The 20,231-nt window shown below is 38.1% G+C and overlaps 2 long non-coding RNA genes across 2 annotated transcripts; both read right to left on the bottom strand.

Annotated features, from left to right (window-relative positions):
• Nucleotides 1-1,888: 1,888 nt before the first annotated feature.
• LOC135933888 (uncharacterized) lies at nucleotides 1,889-2,438 on the bottom strand. Its single transcript, XR_010574031.1, has 3 exons — nucleotides 2,297-2,438; nucleotides 2,136-2,239; nucleotides 1,889-2,086 (listed from the first exon to the last, which is right to left on the bottom strand). It is a non-coding gene; the product is annotated as an uncharacterized LOC135933888 (long non-coding RNA).
• A 16,860-nt stretch (nucleotides 2,439-19,298) lies between these two features.
• Nucleotides 19,299-19,848, bottom strand: LOC135933890 (uncharacterized). The gene is made up of 3 exons (XR_010574032.1): nucleotides 19,707-19,848; nucleotides 19,546-19,649; nucleotides 19,299-19,496 (listed from the first exon to the last, which is right to left on the bottom strand). It is a non-coding gene; the product is annotated as an uncharacterized LOC135933890 (long non-coding RNA).
• Between the last annotated feature and the right edge of the window lie 383 nt (nucleotides 19,849-20,231).

Genomic DNA, 20,231 nt, shown 5'->3' with positions numbered 1-20,231 from the left:
ATATCGATTCTTTGTCATAGGATCGACCAATCATCTGAAGTTTGATTGATTTCCAAGCACGCAAGACCAAAACTATTGATTCTTTGTCATGGGATCGACCAATCATCTGAAGTTTGAATGAATTCCAAGAACGCAAGAACAAAACTCTCGATTCTTTGTCATGGGATGGACCAATCATCTGAAGTTTTATATATATCCAAGAACGCATGAACAAAACTATCGATTCTTTGTCATGGGATCGATCAATCATCTGAAGTTTGATTGAATTCTAAGAACGCATGAACAAAACTATCGATTCTTTGTCATGGGATCGACCAATCATCTGAAGTTAGATGGAATTCCAAGAAAGCAAGACAAAAACTCTCGATTCTTTGATATGGGATCGACCAATCATCTGAAGTTTGATGGATATTCAAGAAAGCGAGACCAAATATATCGATTCTTTGTCATGGGATCGACCAATCTTCTGAAGTTTGATTAAATTCGAGGAACGCAAGAACAAAACTATCGATTCTTTGTCATGGGATCGACCAATCATCTGAAGTTTGATTGAATTCCAAGAACGCAAGAACAAAACTCTCGATTCTTTGATATGGGATCGACCAATCATCTGAAGTTTGATGGATATTCAAGAAAGCGAGACCAAATATATCGATTCTTTGTCATGGGATCGACCAATCTTCTGAAGTTTGATAGAATTCGAGGATGCAAGAACAAAACTATCGATTCTTTGTCATGGGATCGACCAATCATGTGAAGTTTGATTGAATTCCAAGAACGCAAGAACAAAACTCTCGATTCTTTGTTATGGGATCGACCAATCAACTAAAGTTTGATGGAATTCCAAGAATTTTTATCCAACGCTATCGATTCTTTTTCATGGGATCGACCAATCTTCTGAAGTTTGATTGAATTCGAGGAACGCAAGAACAAAACTATCGATTCTGTTTCATGGGATCGACCAATCATCTGAAGTTTGATTGAATTCCAAGAACGCAAGAACAAAACTCTCGATTCTTTGATATGGGATCGACCAATCATCTGAAGTTAGATGGAATTCCAAGAAAGCAAGACCAAAACTATTGATTCTTTGTCATGGGATCGACCAATCATCTGAAGTTTGATTGAATTCCAAGAACGCAAGAACAAAACTCTCGATTCTTTGATATGGGATCGACCAATCATCTGAAGTTTGATGGATATCCAAGAAAGCGAGACCAAATATATCGATTCTTTGTCATGGGATCGATCAATCATCTGAAGTTTGATTGAATTCAAAGAACGAAAGAACAAAACTCTCGATTCTTTGTTATGGGATCGACCAATCAACTGAAGTTTGATGGAATTCCAAGAACGCATGAACAAAACTATCGATTCCTTGTCATGGGATCGACTAATCATCTGAAGTTTGATTGAATTCCAAGAACGCAAGAACAAAACTCTCGATTCTTTGATATGGGATCTACCAATCATCTGAAGTTTGATGGAATTCCAAGAATTTGAATCCAACTCTATCGATTCTTTGTCATGGGATCGACCAATCATCTGAAGTTTGATTGATTTCCAAGAACGCATGAACAAAACTATCGATTCTTTGTCATGGGATCGACCAATCATCTGAAGTTAGATGGAATTCCAAGAAAGCAAGACCAAAACTATTGATTCTTTGTCATGGGATCTGTTGCGAGAAAGAAAGAAATAAATAGAATTCGAAAAAATTACTCAAAATTCCCTAAGCTCAGGCCGACAATACCTATACGCACAAAGCCTTTCTTCTCGCGGTGGGTTCTACGACCACCAGCTGCAGCAAATTCAGAAATTCCTTGAGCAAATATCCTAAAAATGTCTGCGCACAAAGGAGGGAAAGCCAAATTTAAACCCGCGCAACTTAACAAGACAATTGGACTTTATTAATTTACTCTAAACAGTACACAAGAAAGAATACAACGCGGATCACTAGAATTCCGCTTCCGACGCCTCCGAACTGATATCGCTCGCTCCCTTCTGGACCATAAACCCTACGTCGCTCCGCCACTGCCGAAACTGGCAGAAATTAGCAGCAGCCTGACCGCTCACTCGCCGACATCTGAAATTGATTCCTAAGTGGCGGCCCACAACTTACTGCCCAAAACTACCTTAAAGTCCACGGCACGGCCCTGCGACGGAAGTCCTCGGCGTTGCCCACGAGCCCTCCAAAAGTGATCTCCTACCTTGTCTAATTACGCTGTCCGACTTCGGCCTGCCCACACAAACACAAAATCAGTTACAGGAATTTACTTGGCTCCAGAGATCTTACTCGTTTAACTCGTGGACTTCGCTTCTCCTCGTTCCGTCCTTGTTCGGGTTTTTATACGGTCCTTTCTCCTCCTGCGTCTAGCTCCTCCTCGTTCTCCTCGTTCTCCACGTTAACCCCTTCCTGTGCCTGTCGTCTTTTGAGACGGTAGCTTTACTCCCCTAAGAAAGAAGAAGGTTATCCCCTTAGCACCCTCATCCCCCACCTCCTTAAAGCGCCCCTGCCCTTGCATCACATCAGATCGACCAATCATCTGAAGTTTGATTGAATTCCAAGAACGCAAGAACAAAACTCTCGATTCTTTGATATGGGATCGACCAATCATCTGAAGTTTGATGGATATCCAAGAAAGCGAGACCAAATATATCGATTCTTTGTCATGGGATCGATCAATCATCTGAAGTTTGATTGAATTCAAAGAACGAAAGAACAAAACTCTCGATTCTTTGTTATGGGATCGACCAATCAACTGAAGTTTGATGGAATTCCGAGAACGCATGAACAAAACTATCGATTCCTTGTCATGGGATCGACTAATCATCTGAAGTTTGATTGAATTCCAAGAACGCAAGAACAAAACTCTCGATTCTTTGATATGGGATCTACCAATCATCTGAAGTTTGATGGAATTCCAAGAATTTGAATCCAACTCTATCGATTCTTTGTCATGGGATCGACCAATCATCTGAAGTTTGATCGAATTCGAGGAACGCAAGAACAAAACTATCGATTCTGTTTCATGGGATCGACCAATCATCTGAAGTTTGATTGATTTCCAAAAACGCAAGACCAAAACTATTGATTCTTTGTCATGGGATCGACCAATCATCTGAAGTTTGATTGATTTCCAAGAACGCATGAACAAAACTATCGATTCTTTGTCATGGGATCGATCAATCATCTGAAGTTTGATTGAATTCTAAGAACGCATGAACAAAACTATCGATTCTTTGTCATGGGATCGACCAATCATCTGAAGTTTGATTAAATTCGAGGAACGCAAGAACAAAACTATCGATTCTTTGTCATGGGATCGACCAATCATCTGAAGTTTGATTGAATTCCAAGAACGCAAGAACAAAACTCTCGATTCTTTGATATGGGATCGACCAATCATCTGAAGTTTGATGGATATTCAAGAAAGCGAGACCAAATATATCGATTCTTTGTCATGGGATCGACCAATCTTCTGAAGTTTGATTAAATTCGAGGAACGCAAGAACAAAACTATCGATTCTTTGTCATGGGATCGACCAATCATCTGAAGTTTGATTGAATTCCAAGAACGCAAGAACAAAACTCTCGATTCTTCGATATGGGATCGACCAATCATCTGAAGTTTGATGGATATTCAAGAAAGCGAGACCAAATATATCGATTCTTTGTCATGGGATCGACCAATCTTCTGAAGTTTGATAGAATTCGAGGATGCAAGAACAAAACTATCGATTCTTTGTCATGGGATCGACCAATCATGTGAAGTTTGATTGAATTCCAAGAACGCAAGAACAAAACTCTCGATTCTTTGTTATGGGATCGACCAATCAACTAAAGTTTGATGGAATTCCAAGAATTTTTATCCAACGCTATCGATTCTTTTTCATGGGATCGACCAATCTTCTGAAGTTTGATTGAATTCGAGGAACGCAAGAACAAAACTATCGATTCTGTTTCATGGGATCGACCAATCATCTGAAGTTTGATTGAATTCCAAGAACGCAAGAACAAAACTCTCGATTCTTTGATATGGGATCGACCAATCATCTGAAGTTAGATGGAATTCCAAGAAAGCAAGACCAAAACTATTGATTCTTTGTCATGGGATCGACCAATCATCTGAAGTTTGATTGAATTCCAAGAACGCAAGAACAAAACTCTCGATTCTTTGATATGGGATCGACCAATCATCTGAAGTTTGATGGATATCCAAGAAAGCGAGACCAAATATATCGATTCTTTGTCATGGGATCGATCAATCATCTGAAGTTTGATTGAATTCAAAGAACGAAAGAACAAAACTCTCGATTCTTTGTTATGGGATCGACCAATCAACTGAAGTTTGATGGAATTCCAAGAACGCATGAACAAAACTATCGATTCCTTGTCATGGGATCGACTAATCATCTGAAGTTTGATTGAATTCCAAGAACGCAAGAACAAAACTCTCGATTCTTTGATATGGGATCTACCAATCATCTGAAGTTTGATGGAATTCCAAGAATTTGAATCCAACTCTATCGATTCTTTGTCATGGGATCGACCAATCATCTGAAGTTTGATTGATTTCCAAGAACGCATGAACAAAACTATCGATTCTTTGTCATGGGATCGACCAATCATCTGAAGTTAGATGGAATTCCAAGAAAGCAAGACCAAAACTATTGATTCTTTGTCATGGGATCGACCAATCATCTGAAGTTTGATTGAATTCCAAGAACGCAAGAACAAAACTCTCGATTCTTTGATATGGGATCGACCAATCATCTGATGTTTGATGGATATTCAAGAAAGCGAGACCAAATTTATCGATTCTTTGTCATGGGATCGACCAATCATCTGAAGTTTGATTGATTTCCAAGCACGCAAGACCAAAACTATTGATTCTTTGTCATGGGATCGACCAATCATCTGAATTTTGATGGATATTCAAGAAAGCGAGACCAAAACTATCGATTCTTTGTCATGGGATCGACTAATCATCTGAAGTTTGATTGAATTCCAAGAACGCAAGAACAAAACTCTCGATTCTTTGATATGGGATCTACCAATCATCTGAAGTTTGATGGAATTCCAAGAATTTGAATCCAACTCTATCGATTCTTTGTCATGGGATCGACCAATCATCTGAAGTTTGATCGAATTCGAGGAACGCAAGAACAAAACTATCGATTCTGTTTCATGGGATCGACCAATCATCTGAAGTTTGATTGATTTCCAAAAACGCAAGACCAAAACTATTGATTCTTTGTCATGGGATCGACCAATCATCTGAAGTTTGATTGATTTCCAAGAACGCATGAACAAAACTATCGATTCTTTGTCATGGGATCGATCAATCATCTGAAGTTTGATTGAATTCTAAGAACGCATGAACAAAACTATCGATTCTTTGTCATGGGATCGACCAATCATCTGAAGTTTGATTAAATTCGAGGAACGCAAGAACAAAACTATCGATTCTTTGTCATGGGATCGACCAATCATCTGAAGTTTGATTGAATTCCAAGAACGCAAGAACAAAACTCTCGATTCTTTGATATGGGATCGACCAATCATCTGAAGTTTGATGGATATTCAAGAAAGCGAGACCAAATATATCGATTCTTTGTCATGGGATCGACCAATCTTCTGAAGTTTGATTAAATTCGAGGAACGCAAGAACAAAACTATCGATTCTTTGTCATGGGATCGACCAATCATCTGAAGTTTGATTGAATTCCAAGAACGCAAGAACAAAACTCTCGATTCTTCGATATGGGATCGACCAATCATCTGAAGTTTGATGGATATTCAAGAAAGCGAGACCAAATATATCGATTCTTTGTCATGGGATCGACCAATCTTCTGAAGTTTGATAGAATTCGAGGATGCAAGAACAAAACTATCGATTCTTTGTCATGGGATCGACCAATCATGTGAAGTTTGATTGAATTCCAAGAACGCAAGAACAAAACTCTCGATTCTTTGTTATGGGATCGACCAATCAACTAAAGTTTGATGGAATTCCAAGAATTTTTATCCAACGCTATCGATTCTTTTTCATGGGATCGACCAATCTTCTGAAGTTTGATTGAATTCGAGGAACGCAAGAACAAAACTATCGATTCTGTTTCATGGGATCGACCAATCATCTGAAGTTTGATTGAATTCCAAGAACGCAAGAACAAAACTCTCGATTCTTTGATATGGGATCGACCAATCATCTGAAGTTAGATGGAATTCCAAGAAAGCAAGACCAAAACTATTGATTCTTTGTCATGGGATCGACCAATCATCTGAAGTTTGATTGAATTCCAAGAACGCAAGAACAAAACTCTCGATTCTTTGATATGGGATCGACCAATCATCTGAAGTTTGATGGATATCCAAGAAAGCGAGACCAAATATATCGATTCTTTGTCATGGGATCGATCAATCATCTGAAGTTTGATTGAATTCAAAGAACGAAAGAACAAAACTCTCGATTCTTTGTTATGGGATCGACCAATCAACTGAAGTTTGATGGAATTCCAAGAACGCATGAACAAAACTATCGATTCCTTGTCATGGGATCGACTAATCATCTGAAGTTTGATTGAATTCCAAGAACGCAAGAACAAAACTCTCGATTCTTTGATATGGGATCTACCAATCATCTGAAGTTTGATGGAATTCCAAGAATTTGAATCCAACTCTATCGATTCTTTGTCATGGGATCGACCAATCATCTGAAGTTTGATTGATTTCCAAGAACGCATGAACAAAACTATCGATTCTTTGTCATGGGATCGACCAATCATCTGAAGTTAGATGGAATTCCAAGAAAGCAAGACCAAAACTATTGATTCTTTGTCATGGGATCGACCAATCATCTGAAGTTTGATTGAATTCCAAGAACGCAAGAACAAAACTCTCGATTCTTTGATATGGGATCGACCAATCATCTGATGTTTGATGGATATTCAAGAAAGCGAGACCAAATTTATCGATTCTTTGTCATGGGATCGACCAATCATCTGAAGTTTGATTGATTTCCAAGCACGCAAGACCAAAACTATTGATTCTTTGTCATGGGATCGACCAATCATCTGAATTTTGATGGATATTCAAGAAAGCGAGACCAAAACTATCGATTCTTTGTCATGGGATCGACTAATCATCTGAAGTTTGTTTGAATTCTAAGAACGCATGAACAAAACTATCGATTCTTTGTCATGGGATCGACCAATCATCTGAAGTTTGATTGAATTCCAAGAACGCAAGAACAAAATTCTCGATTCTTTGTTATGGGATCGACCAATCAACTAAAGTTTGATGGAATTTCAAGAATTTTAATCCAACGCTATCGATTCTTTTTCATGGGATCGACCAATCATCTGAAGTTAGATGGAATTCCAAGAAAGCAAGACCAAAACTATCGATTCTTTGTCATGGGATCGACCAATCATCTGAAGTTTGATGGATATTCAAGAAAGCGAGACCAAATATATCGATTCTTTGTCATAGGATCGACCAATCATCTGAAGTTTGATTGATTTCCAAGCACGCAAGACCAAAACTATTGATTCTTTGTCATGGGATCGACCAATCATCTGAAGTTTGAATGAATTCCAAGAACGCAAGAACAAAACTCTCGATTCTTTGTCATGGGATGGACCAATCATCTGAAGTTTTATATATATCCAAGAACGCATGAACAAAACTATCGATTCTTTGTCATGGGATCGATCAATCATCTGAAGTTTGATTGAATTCTAAGAACGCATGAACAAAACTATCGATTCTTTGTCATGGGATCGACCAATCATCTGAAGTTTGATTGAATTCCAAGAAAGCAAGACAAAAACTCTCGATTCTTTGTTATGGGATCGACCAATCAACTAAAGTTTGATGGAATTTCAAGAATTTTAATCCAACGCTATCGATTCTTTTTCATGGGATCGACCAATCATCTGAAGTTAGATGGAATTCCAAGAAAGCAAGACCAAAACTATCGATTCTTTGTCATGGGATCGACCAATCATCTGAAGTTTGATGGATATTCAAGAAAGCGAGACCAAATATATCGATTCTTTGTCATAGGATCGACCAATCATCTGAAGTTTGATTGATTTCCAAGCACGCAAGACCAAAACTATTGATTCTTTGTCATGGGATCGACCAATCATCTGAAGTTTGATTGAATTCCAAGAACGCAAGAACAAAACTCTCGATTCTTCGATATGGGATCGACCAATCATCTGAAGTTTGATGGATATTCAAGAAAGCGAGACCAAATATATCGATTCTTTGTCATGGGATCGACCAATCTTCTGAAGTTTGATAGAATTCGAGGATGCAAGAACAAAACTATCGATTCTTTGTCATGGGATCGACCAATCATGTGAAGTTTGATTGAATTCCAAGAACGCAAGAACAAAACTCTCGATTCTTTGTTATGGGATCGACCAATCAACTAAAGTTTGATGGAATTCCAAGAATTTTTATCCAACGCTATCGATTCTTTTTCATGGGATCGACCAATCTTCTGAAGTTTGATTGAATTCGAGGAACGCAAGAACAAAACTATCGATTCTGTTTCATGGGATCGACCAATCATCTGAAGTTTGATTGAATTCCAAGAACGCAAGAACAAAACTCTCGATTCTTTGATATGGGATCGACCAATCATCTGAAGTTAGATGGAATTCCAAGAAAGCAAGACCAAAACTATTGATTCTTTGTCATGGGATCGACCAATCATCTGAAGTTTGATTGAATTCCAAGAACGCAAGAACAAAACTCTCGATTCTTTGATATGGGATCGACCAATCATCTGAAGTTTGATGGATATCCAAGAAAGCGAGACCAAATATATCGATTCTTTGTCATGGGATCGATCAATCATCTGAAGTTTGATTGAATTCAAAGAACGAAAGAACAAAACTCTCGATTCTTTGTTATGGGATCGACCAATCAACTGAAGTTTGATGGAATTCCAAGAACGCATGAACAAAACTATCGATTCCTTGTCATGGGATCGACTAATCATCTGAAGTTTGATTGAATTCCAAGAACGCAAGAACAAAACTCTCGATTCTTTGATATGGGATCTACCAATCATCTGAAGTTTGATGGAATTCCAAGAATTTGAATCCAACTCTATCGATTCTTTGTCATGGGATCGACCAATCATCTGAAGTTTGATTGATTTCCAAGAACGCATGAACAAAACTATCGATTCTTTGTCATGGGATCGACCAATCATCTGAAGTTAGATGGAATTCCAAGAAAGCAAGACCAAAACTATTGATTCTTTGTCATGGGATCGACCAATCATCTGAAGTTTGATTGAATTCCAAGAACGCAAGAACAAAACTCTCGATTCTTTGATATGGGATCGACCAATCATCTGATGTTTGATGGATATTCAAGAAAGCGAGACCAAATTTATCGATTCTTTGTCATGGGATCGACCAATCATCTGAAGTTTGATTGATTTCCAAGCACGCAAGACCAAAACTATTGATTCTTTGTCATGGGATCGACCAATCATCTGAATTTTGATGGATATTCAAGAAAGCGAGACCAAAACTATCGATTCTTTGTCATGGGATCGACTAATCATCTGAAGTTTGTTTGAATTCTAAGAACGCATGAACAAAACTATCGATTATTTGTCATGGGATCGACCAATCATCTGAAGTTTGATTGAATTCCAAGAACGCAAGAACAAAATTCTCGATTCTTTGTTATGGGATCGACCAATCAACTAAAGTTTGATGGAATTTCAAGAATTTTAATCCAACGCTATCGATTCTTTTTCATGGGATCGACCAATCATCTGAAGTTAGATGGAATTCCAAGAAAGCAAGACCAAAACTATCGATTCTTTGTCATGGGATCGACCAATCATCTGAAGTTTGATGGATATTCAAGAAAGCGAGACCAAATATATCGATTCTTTGTCATAGGATCGACCAATCATCTGAAGTTTGATTGATTTCCAAGCACGCAAGACCAAAACTATTGATTCTTTGTCATGGGATCGACCAATCATCTGAAGTTTGAATGAATTCCAAGAACGCAAGAACAAAACTCTCGATTCTTTGTCATGGGATGGACCAATCATCTGAAGTTTTATATATATCCAAGAACGCATGAACAAAACTATCGATTCTTTGTCATGGGATCGATCAATCATCTGAAGTTTGATTGAATTCTAAGAACGCATGAACAAAACTATCGATTCTTTGTCATGGGATCGACCAATCATCTGAAGTTTGATTGAATTCCAAGAACGCAAGAACAAAATTCTCGATTCTTTGTTATGGGATCGACCAATCAACTAAAGTTTGATGGAATTTCAAGAATTTTAATCCAACGCTATCGATTCTTTTTCATGGGATCGACCAATCATCTGAAGTTAGATGGAATTCCAAGAAAGCAAGACCAAAACTATCGATTCTTTGTCATGGGATCGACCAATCATCTGAAGTTTGATGGATATTCAAGAAAGCGAGACCAAATATATCGATTCTTTGTCATAGGATCGACCAATCATCTGAAGTTTGATTGATTTCCAAGCACGCAAGACCAAAACTATTGATTCTTTGTCATGGGATCGACCAATCATCTGAAGTTTGAATGAATTCCAAGAACGCAAGAACAAAACTCTCGATTCTTTGTCATGGGATGGACCAATCATCTGAAGTTTTATATATATCCAAGAACGCATGAACAAAACTATCGATTCTTTGTCATGGGATCGATCAATCATCTGAAGTTTGATTGAATTCCAAGAACGCAAGAACAAAACTCTCGATTCTTTGATATGGGATCGACCAATCATCTGAAGTTTGATGGATATTCAAGAAAGCGAGACCAAATATATCGATTCTTTGTCATGGGATCGACCAATCTTCTGAAGTTTGATAGAATTCGAGGATGCAAGAACAAAACTATCGATTCTTTGTCATGGGATCGACCAATCATGTGAAGTTTGATTGAATTCCAAGAACGCAAGAACAAAACTCTCGATTCTTTGTTATGGCATCGACCAATCAACTAAAGTTTGATGGAATTCCAAGAATTTTTATCCAACGCTATCGATTCTTTTTCATGGGATCGACCAATCTTCTGAAGTTTGATTGAATTCGAGGAACGCAAGAACAAAACTATCGATTCTGTTTCATGGGATCGACCAATCATCTGAAGTTTGATTGAATTCCAAGAACGCAAGAACAAAACTCTCGATTCTTTGATATGGGATCGACCAATCATCTGAAGTTAGATGGAATTCCAAGAAAGCAAGACCAAAACTATTGATTCTTTGTCATGGGATCGACCAATCATCTGAAGTTTGATTGAATTCCAAGAACGCAAGAACAAAACTCTCGATTCTTTGATATGGGATCGACCAATCATCTGAAGTTTGATGGATATCCAAGAAAGCGAGACCAAATATATCGATTCTTTGTCATGGGATCGATCAATCATCTGAAGTTTGATTGAATTCAAAGAACGAAAGAACAAAACTCTCGATTCTTTGTTATGGGATCGACCAATCAACTGAAGTTTGATGGAATTCCAAGAACGCATGAACAAAACTATCGATTCCTTGTCATGGGATCGACTAATCATCTGAAGTTTGATTGAATTCCAAGAACGCAAGAACAAAACTCTCGATTCTTTGATATGGGATCTACCAATCATCTGAAGTTTGATGGAATTCCAAGAATTTGAATCCAACGCTATCGATTCTTTTTCATGGGATCGACCAATCTTCTGAAGTTTGATTGAATTCGAGGAACGCAAGAACAAAACTATCGATTCTGTTTCATGGGATCGACCAATCATCTGAAGTTTGATTGAATTCCAAGAACGCAAGAACAAAACTCTCGATTCTTTGATATGGGATCGACCAATCATCTGAAGTTAGATGGAATTCCAAGAAAGCAAGACCAAAACTATTGATTCTTTGTCATGGGATCGACCAATCATCTGAAGTTTGATTGAATTCCAAGAACGCAAGAACAAAACTCTCGATTCTTTGATATGGGATCGACCAATCATCTGAAGTTTGATGGATATCCAAGAAAGCGAGACCAAATATATCGATTCTTTGTCATGGGATCGATCAATCATCTGAAGTTTGATTGAATTCAAAGAACGAAAGAACAAAACTCTCGATTCTTTGTTATGGGATCGACCAATCAACTGAAGTTTGATGGAATTCCAAGAACGCATGAACAAAACTATCGATTCCTTGTCATGGGATCGACTAATCATCTGAAGTTTGATTGAATTCCAAGAACGCAAGAACAAAACTCTCGATTCTTTGATATGGGATCTACCAATCATCTGAAGTTTGATGGAATTCCAAGAATTTGAATCCAACTCTATCGATTCTTTGTCATGGGATCGACCAATCATCTGAAGTTAGATGGAATTCCAAGAAAGCAAGACCAAAACTATTGATTCTTTGTCATGGGATCGACCAATCATCTGAAGTTTGATTGAATTCCAAGAACGCAAGAACAAAACTCTCGATTCTTTGATATGGGATCGACCAATCATCTGATGTTTGATGGATATTCAAGAAAGCGAGACCAAATTTATCGATTCTTTGTCATGGGATCGACCAATCATCTGAAGTTTGATTGATTTCCAAGCACGCAAGACCAAAACTATTGATTCTTTGTCATGGGATCGACCAATCATCTGAATTTTGATGGATATTCAAGAAAGCGAGACCAAAACTATCGATTCTTTGTCATGGGATCGACTAATCATCTGAAGTTTGTTTGAATTCTAAGAACGCATGAACAAAACTATCGATTCTTTGTCATGGGATCGACCAATCATCTGAAGTTTGAATGAATTCCAAGAACGCAAGAACAAAACTCTCGATTCTTTGTCATGGGATGGACCAATCATCTGAAGTTTTATATATATCCAAGAACGCATGAACAAAACTATCGATTCTTTGTCATGGGATCGATCAATCATCTGAAGTTTGATTGAATTCTAAGAACGCATGAACAAAACTATCGATTCTTTGTCATGGGATCGACCAATCATCTGAAGTTTGATTGAATTCCAAGAACGCAAGAACAAAACTCTCGATTCTTTGATATGGGATCGACCAATCATCTGAAGTTTGATGGATATTCAAGAAAGCGAGACCAAATATATCGATTCTTTGTCATGGGATCGACCAATCTTCTGAAGTTTGATAGAATTCGAGGATGCAAGAACAAAACTATCGATTCTTTGTCATGGGATCGACCAATCATGTGAAGTTTGATTGAATTCCAAGAACGCAAGAACAAAACTCTCGATTCTTTGTTATGGCATCGACCAATCAACTAAAGTTTGATGGAATTCCAAGAATTTTTATCCAACGCTATCGATTCTTTTTCATGGGATCGACCAATCTTCTGAAGTTTGATTGAATTCGAGGAACGCAAGAACAAAACTATCGATTCTGTTTCATGGGATCGACCAATCATCTGAAGTTTGATTGAATTCCAAGAACGCAAGAACAAAACTCTCGATTCTTTGATATGGGATCGACCAATCATCTGAAGTTAGATGGAATTCCAAGAAAGCAAGACCAAAACTATTGATTCTTTGTCATGGGATCGACCAATCATCTGAAGTTTGATTGAATTCCAAGAACGCAAGAACAAAACTCTCGATTCTTTGATATGGGATCGACCAATCATCTGAAGTTTGATGGATATCCAAGAAAGCGAGACCAAATATATCGATTCTTTGTCATGGGATCGATCAATCATCTGAAGTTTGATTGAATTCAAAGAACGAAAGAACAAAACTCTCGATTCTTTGTTATGGGATCGACCAATCAACTGAAGTTTGATGGAATTCCAAGAACGCATGAACAAAACTATCGATTCCTTGTCATGGGATCGACTAATCATCTGAAGTTTGATTGAATTCCAAGAACGCAAGAACAAAACTCTCGATTCTTTGATATGGGATCTACCAATTATCTGAAGTTTGATGGAATTCCAAGAATTTGAATCCAACGCTATCGATTCTTTTTCATGGGATCGACCAATCTTCTGAAGTTTGATTGAATTCGAGGAACGCAAGAACAAAACTATCGATTCTGTTTCATGGGATCGACCAATCATCTGAAGTTTGATTGAATTCCAAGAACGCAAGAACAAAACTCTCGATTCTTTGATATGGGATCTACCAATTATCTGAAGTTTGATGGAATTCCAAGAATTTGAATCCAACGCTATCGATTCTTTTTCATGGGATCGACCAATCTTCTGAAGTTTGATTGAATTCCAAGAACGCAAGAACAAAACTCTCGATTCTTTGATATGGGATCTACCAATCATCTGAAGTTTGATGGAATTCCAAGAATTTGAATCCAACTCTATCGATTCTTTGTCATGGGATCGACCAATCATCTGAAGTTAGATGGAATTCCAAGAAAGCAAGACCAAAACTATTGATTCTTTGTCATGGGATCGACCAATCATCTGAAGTTTGATTGAATTCCAAGAACGCAAGAACAAAACTCTCGATTCTTTGATATGGGATCGACCAATCATCTGATGTTTGATGGATATTCAAGAAAGCGAGACCAAATTTATCGATTCTTTGTCATGGGATCGACCAATCATCTGAAGTTTGATTGATTTCCAAGCACGCAAGACCAAAACTATTGATTCTTTGTCATGGGATCGACCAATCATCTGAATTTTGATGGATATTCAAGAAAGCGAGACCAAAACTATCGATTCTTTGTCATGGGATCGACTAATCATCTGAAGTTTGTTTGAATTCTAAGAACGCATGAACAAAACTATCGATTCTTTGTCATGGGATCGACCAATCATCTGAAGTTAGATGGAATTCCAAGAAAGCAAGACAAAAACTCTCGATTCTTTGATATGGGATCGACCAATCATCTGAAGTTTGATGGATATTCAAGAAAACGAGACCAAATATATCGATTCTTTGTCATGGGATCGACCAATCTTCTGAAGTTTGATTAAATTCGAGGAACGCAAGAACAAAACTATCGATTCTTTGTCATGGGATCGACCAATCATCTGAAGTTTGATTGAATTCCAAGAACGCAAGAACAAAACTCTCGATTCTTTGATATGGGATCGACCAATCATCTGAAGTTTGATGGATATTCAAGAAAGCGAGACCAAATATATCGATTCTTTGTCATGGGATCGACCAATCTTCTGAAGTTTGATAGAATTCGAGGATGCAAGAACAAAACTATCGATTCTTTGTCATGGGATCGACCAATCATGTGAAGTTTGATTGAATTCCAAGAACGCAAGAACAAAACTCTCGATTCTTTGTTATGGCATCGACCAATCAACTAAAGTTTGATGGAATTCCAAGAATTTTTATCCAACGCTATCGATTCTTTTTCATGGGATCGACCAATCTTCTGAAGTTTGATTGAATTCGAGGAACGCAAGAACAAAACTATCGATTCTGTTTCATGGGATCGACCAATCATCTGAAGTTTGATTGAATTCCAAGAACGCAAGAACAAAACTCTCGATTCTTTGATATGGGATCGACCAATCATCTGAAGTTAGATGGAATTCCAAGAAAGCAAGACCAAAACTATTGATTCTTTGTCATGGGATCGACCAATCATCTGAAGTTTGATTGAATTCCAAGAACGCAAGAACAAAACTCTCGATTCTTTGATATGGGATCGACCAATCATCTGAAGTTTGATGGATATCCAAGAAAGCGAGACCAAATATATCGATTCTTTGTCATGGGATCGATCAATCATCTGAAGTTTGATTGAATTCAAAGAACGAAAGAACAAAACTCTCGATTCTTTGTTATGGGATCGACCAATCAACTGAAGTTTGATGGAATTCCAAGAACGCATGAACAAAACTATCGATTCCTTGTCATGGGATCGACTAATCATCTGAAGTTTGATTGAATTCCAAGAACGCAAGAACAAAACTCTCGATTCTTTGATATGGGATCTACCAATCATCTGAAGTTTGATGGAATTCCAAGAATTTGAATCCAACGCTATCGATTCTTTTTCATGGGATCGACCAATCTTCTGAAGTTTGATTGAATTCGAGGAACGCAAGAACAAAACTATCGATTCTGTTTCATGGGATCGACCAATCATCTGAAGTTTGATTGAATTCCAAGAACGCAAGAACAAAACTCTCGATTCTTTGATATGGGATGGACCAATCATCTGAAGTTAGATGGAATTCCAAGAAAGCAAGACCAAAACTATTGATTCTTTGTCATGGGATCGACCAATCATCTGAAGTTTGATTGAATTCCAAGAACGCAAGAACAAAACTCTCGATTCTTTGATATGGGATCGACCAATCATCTGAAGTTTGATGGATATCCAAGAAAGCGAGACCAAATATATCGATTCTTTGTCATGGGATCGATCAATCATCTGAAGTTTGATTGAATTCAAAGAACGAAAGAACAAAACTCTCGATTCTTTGTTATGGGATCGACCAATCAACTGAAGTTTGATGGAATTCCAAGAACGCATGAACAAAACTATCGATTCCTTGTCATGGGATCGACTAATCATCTGAAGTTTGATTGAATTCCAAGAACGCAAGAACAAAACTCTCGATTCTTTGATATGGGATCTACCAATCATCTGAAGTTTGATGGAATTCCAAGAATTTGAATCCAACTCTATCGATTCTTTGTCATGGGATCGACCAATCATCTGAAGTTAGATGGAATTCCAAGAAAGCAAGACCAAAACTATTGATTCTTTGTCATGGGATCGACCAATCATCTGAAGTTTGATTGAATTCCAAGAACGCAAGAACAAAACTCTCGATTCTTTGATATGGGATCGACCAATCATCTGATGTTTGATGGATATTCAAGAAAGCGAGACCAAATTTATCGATTCTTTGTCATGGGATCGACCAATCATCTGAAGTTTGATTGATTTCCAAGCACGCAAGACCAAAACTATTGATTCTTTGTCATGGGATCGACCAATCATCTGAATTTTGATGGATATTCAAGAAAGCGAGACCAAAACTATCGATTCTTTGTCATGGGATCGACTAATCATCTGAAGTTTGTTTGAATTCTAAGAACGCATGAACAAAACTATCGATTCTTTGTCATGGGATCGACCAATCATCTGAAGTTTGATTGAATTCCAAGAACGCAAGAACAAAATTCTCGATTCTTTGTTATGGGATCGACCAATCAACTAAAGTTTGATGGAATTTCAAGAATTTTAATCCAACGCTATCGATTCTTTTTCATGGGATCGACCAATCATTTGAAGTTAGATGGAATTCCAAGAAAGCAAGACCAAAACTATCGATTCTTTGTTATGGGATCGACCAATCATCTGAAGTTTGATGGATATTCAAGAAAGCGAGACCAAATATATCGATTCTTTGTCATAGGATCGACCAATCATCTGAAGTTTGATTGATTTCCAAGCACGCAAGACCAAAACTATTGATTCTTTGTCATGGGATCGACCAATCATCTGAAGTTTGAATGAATTCCAAGAACGCAAGAACAAAACTCTCGATTCTTTGTCATGGGATGGACCAATCATCTGAAGTTTTATATATATCCAAGAACGCATGAACAAAACTATCGATTCTTTGTCATGGGATCGATCAATCATCTGAAGTTTGATTGAATTCTAAGAACGCATGAACAAAACTATCGATTCTTTGTCATGGGATCGACCAATCATCTGAAGTTAGATGGAATTCCAAGAAAGCAAGACAAAAACTCTCGATTCTTTGATATGGGATCGACCAATCATCTGAAGTTTGATGGATATTCAAGAAAGCGAGACCAAATATATCGATTCTTTGTCATGGGATCGACCAATCTTCTGAAGTTTGATTAAATTCGAGGAACGCAAGAACAAAACTATCGATTCTTTGTCATGGGATCGACCAATCATCTGAAGTTTGATTGAATTCCAAGAACGCAAGAACAAAACTCTCGATTCTTTGATATGGGATCGACCAATCATCTGAAGTTTGATGGATATTCAAGAAAGCGAGACCAAATATATCGATTCTTTGTCATGGGATCGACCAATCTTCTGAAGTTTGATAGAATTCGAGGATGCAAGAACAAAACTATCGATTCTTTGTCATGGGATCGACCAATCATGTGAAGTTTGATTGAATTCCAAGAACGCAAGAACAAAACTCTCGATTCTTTGTTATGGGATCGACCAATCAACTAAAGTTTGATGGAATTCCAAGAATTTTTATCCAACGCTATCGATTCTTTTTCATGGGATCGACCAATCTTCTGAAGTTTGATTGAATTCGAGGAACGCAAGAACAAAACTATCGATTCTGTTTCATGGGATCGACCAATCATCTGAAGTTTGATTGAATTCCAAGAACGCAAGAACAAAACTCTCGATTCTTTGATATGGGATCGACCAATCATCTGAAGTTAGATGGAATTCCAAGAACGCAAGACCAAAACTATTGATTCTTTGTCATGGGATCGACCAATCATCTGAAGTTTGATTGAATTCCAAGAACGCAAGAACAAAACTCTCGATTCTTTGATATGGGATCGACCAATCATCTGAAGTTTGATGGATATCCAAGAAAGCGAGACCAAATATATCGATTCTTTGTCATGGGATCGATCAATCATCTGAAGTTTGATTGAATTCAAAGAACGAAAGAACAAAACTCTCGATTCTTTGTTATGGGATCGACCAATCAACTGAAGTTTGATGGAATTCCAAGAACGCATGAACAAAACTATCGATTCCTTGTCATGGGATCGACTAATCATCTGAAGTTTGATTGAATTCCAAGAACGCAAGAACAAAACTCTCGATTCTTTGATATGGGATCTACCAATCATCTGAAGTTTGATGGAATTCCAAGAATTTGAATCCAACTCTATCGATTCTTTGTCATGGGATCGACCAATCATCTGAAGTTTGATTGATTTCCAAGAACGCATGAACAAAACTATCGATTCTTTGTCATGGGATCGACCAATCATCTGAAGTTAGATGGAATTCCAAGAAAGCAAGACCAAAACTATTGATTCTTTGTCATGGGATCTGTTGCGAGAAAGAAAGAAATAAATAGAATTCGAAAAAATTACTCAAAATTCCCTAAGCTCAGGCCGACAATACCTATACGCACAAAGCCTTTCTTCTCGCGGTGGGTTCTACGACCACCAGCTGCAGCAAATTCAGAAATTCCTTGAGCAAATATCCTAAAAATGTCTGCGCACAAAGGAGGGAAAGCCAAATTTAAACCCGCGCAACTTAACAAGACAATTGGACTTTATTAATTTACTCTAAACAGTACACAAGAAAGAATACAACGCGGATCACTAGAATTCCGCTTCCGACGCCTCCGAACTGATATCGCTCGCTCCCTTCTGGACCATAAACCCTACGTCGCTCCGCCACTGCCGAAACTGGCAGAAATTAGCAGCAGCCTGACCGCTCACTCGCCGACATCTGAAATTGATTCCTAAGTGGCGGCCCACAACTTACTGCCCAAAACTACCTTAAAGTCCACGGCACGGCCCTGCGACGGAAGTCCTCGGCGTTGCCCACGAGCCCTCCAAAAGTGATCTCCTACCTTGTCTAATTACGCTGTCCGACTTCGGCCTGCCCACACAAACACAAAATCAGTTACAGGAATTTACTTGGCTCCAGAGATCTTACTCGTTTAACTCGTGGACTTCGCTTCTCCTCGTTCCGTCCTTGTTCGGGTTTTTATACGGTCCTTTCTCCTCCTGCGTCTAGCTCCTCCTCGTTCTCCTCGTTCTCCACGTTAACCCCTTCCTGTGCCTGTCGTCTTTTGAGACGGTAGCTTTACTCCCCTAAGAAAGAAGAAGGTTATCCCCTTAGCACCCTCATCCCCCACCTCCTTAAAGCGCCCCTGCCCTTGCATCACATCAGATCGACCAATCATCTGAAGTTTGATTGAATTCCAAGAACGCAAGAACAAAACTCTCGATTCTTTGATATGGGATCGACCAATCATCTGAAGTTTGATGGATATCCAAGAAAGCGAGACCAAATATATCGATTCTTTGTCATGGGATCGATCAATCATCTGAAGTTTGATTGAATTCAAAGAACGAAAGAACAAAACTCTCGATTCTTTGTTATGGGATCGACCAATCAACTGAAGTTTGATGGAATTCCAAGAACGCATGAACAAAACTATCGATTCCTTGTCATGGG

Source organism: Cloeon dipterum, chromosome 1 (assembly GCF_949628265.1).
Source record: "Cloeon dipterum chromosome 1, ieCloDipt1.1, whole genome shotgun sequence".
Lineage (NCBI taxonomy): Eukaryota > Metazoa > Arthropoda > Insecta > Ephemeroptera > Baetidae > Cloeon > Cloeon dipterum.
Note: the sequence above shows the minus strand (reverse complement) of the source record. Positions and strands in the feature narration are given on the sequence as shown.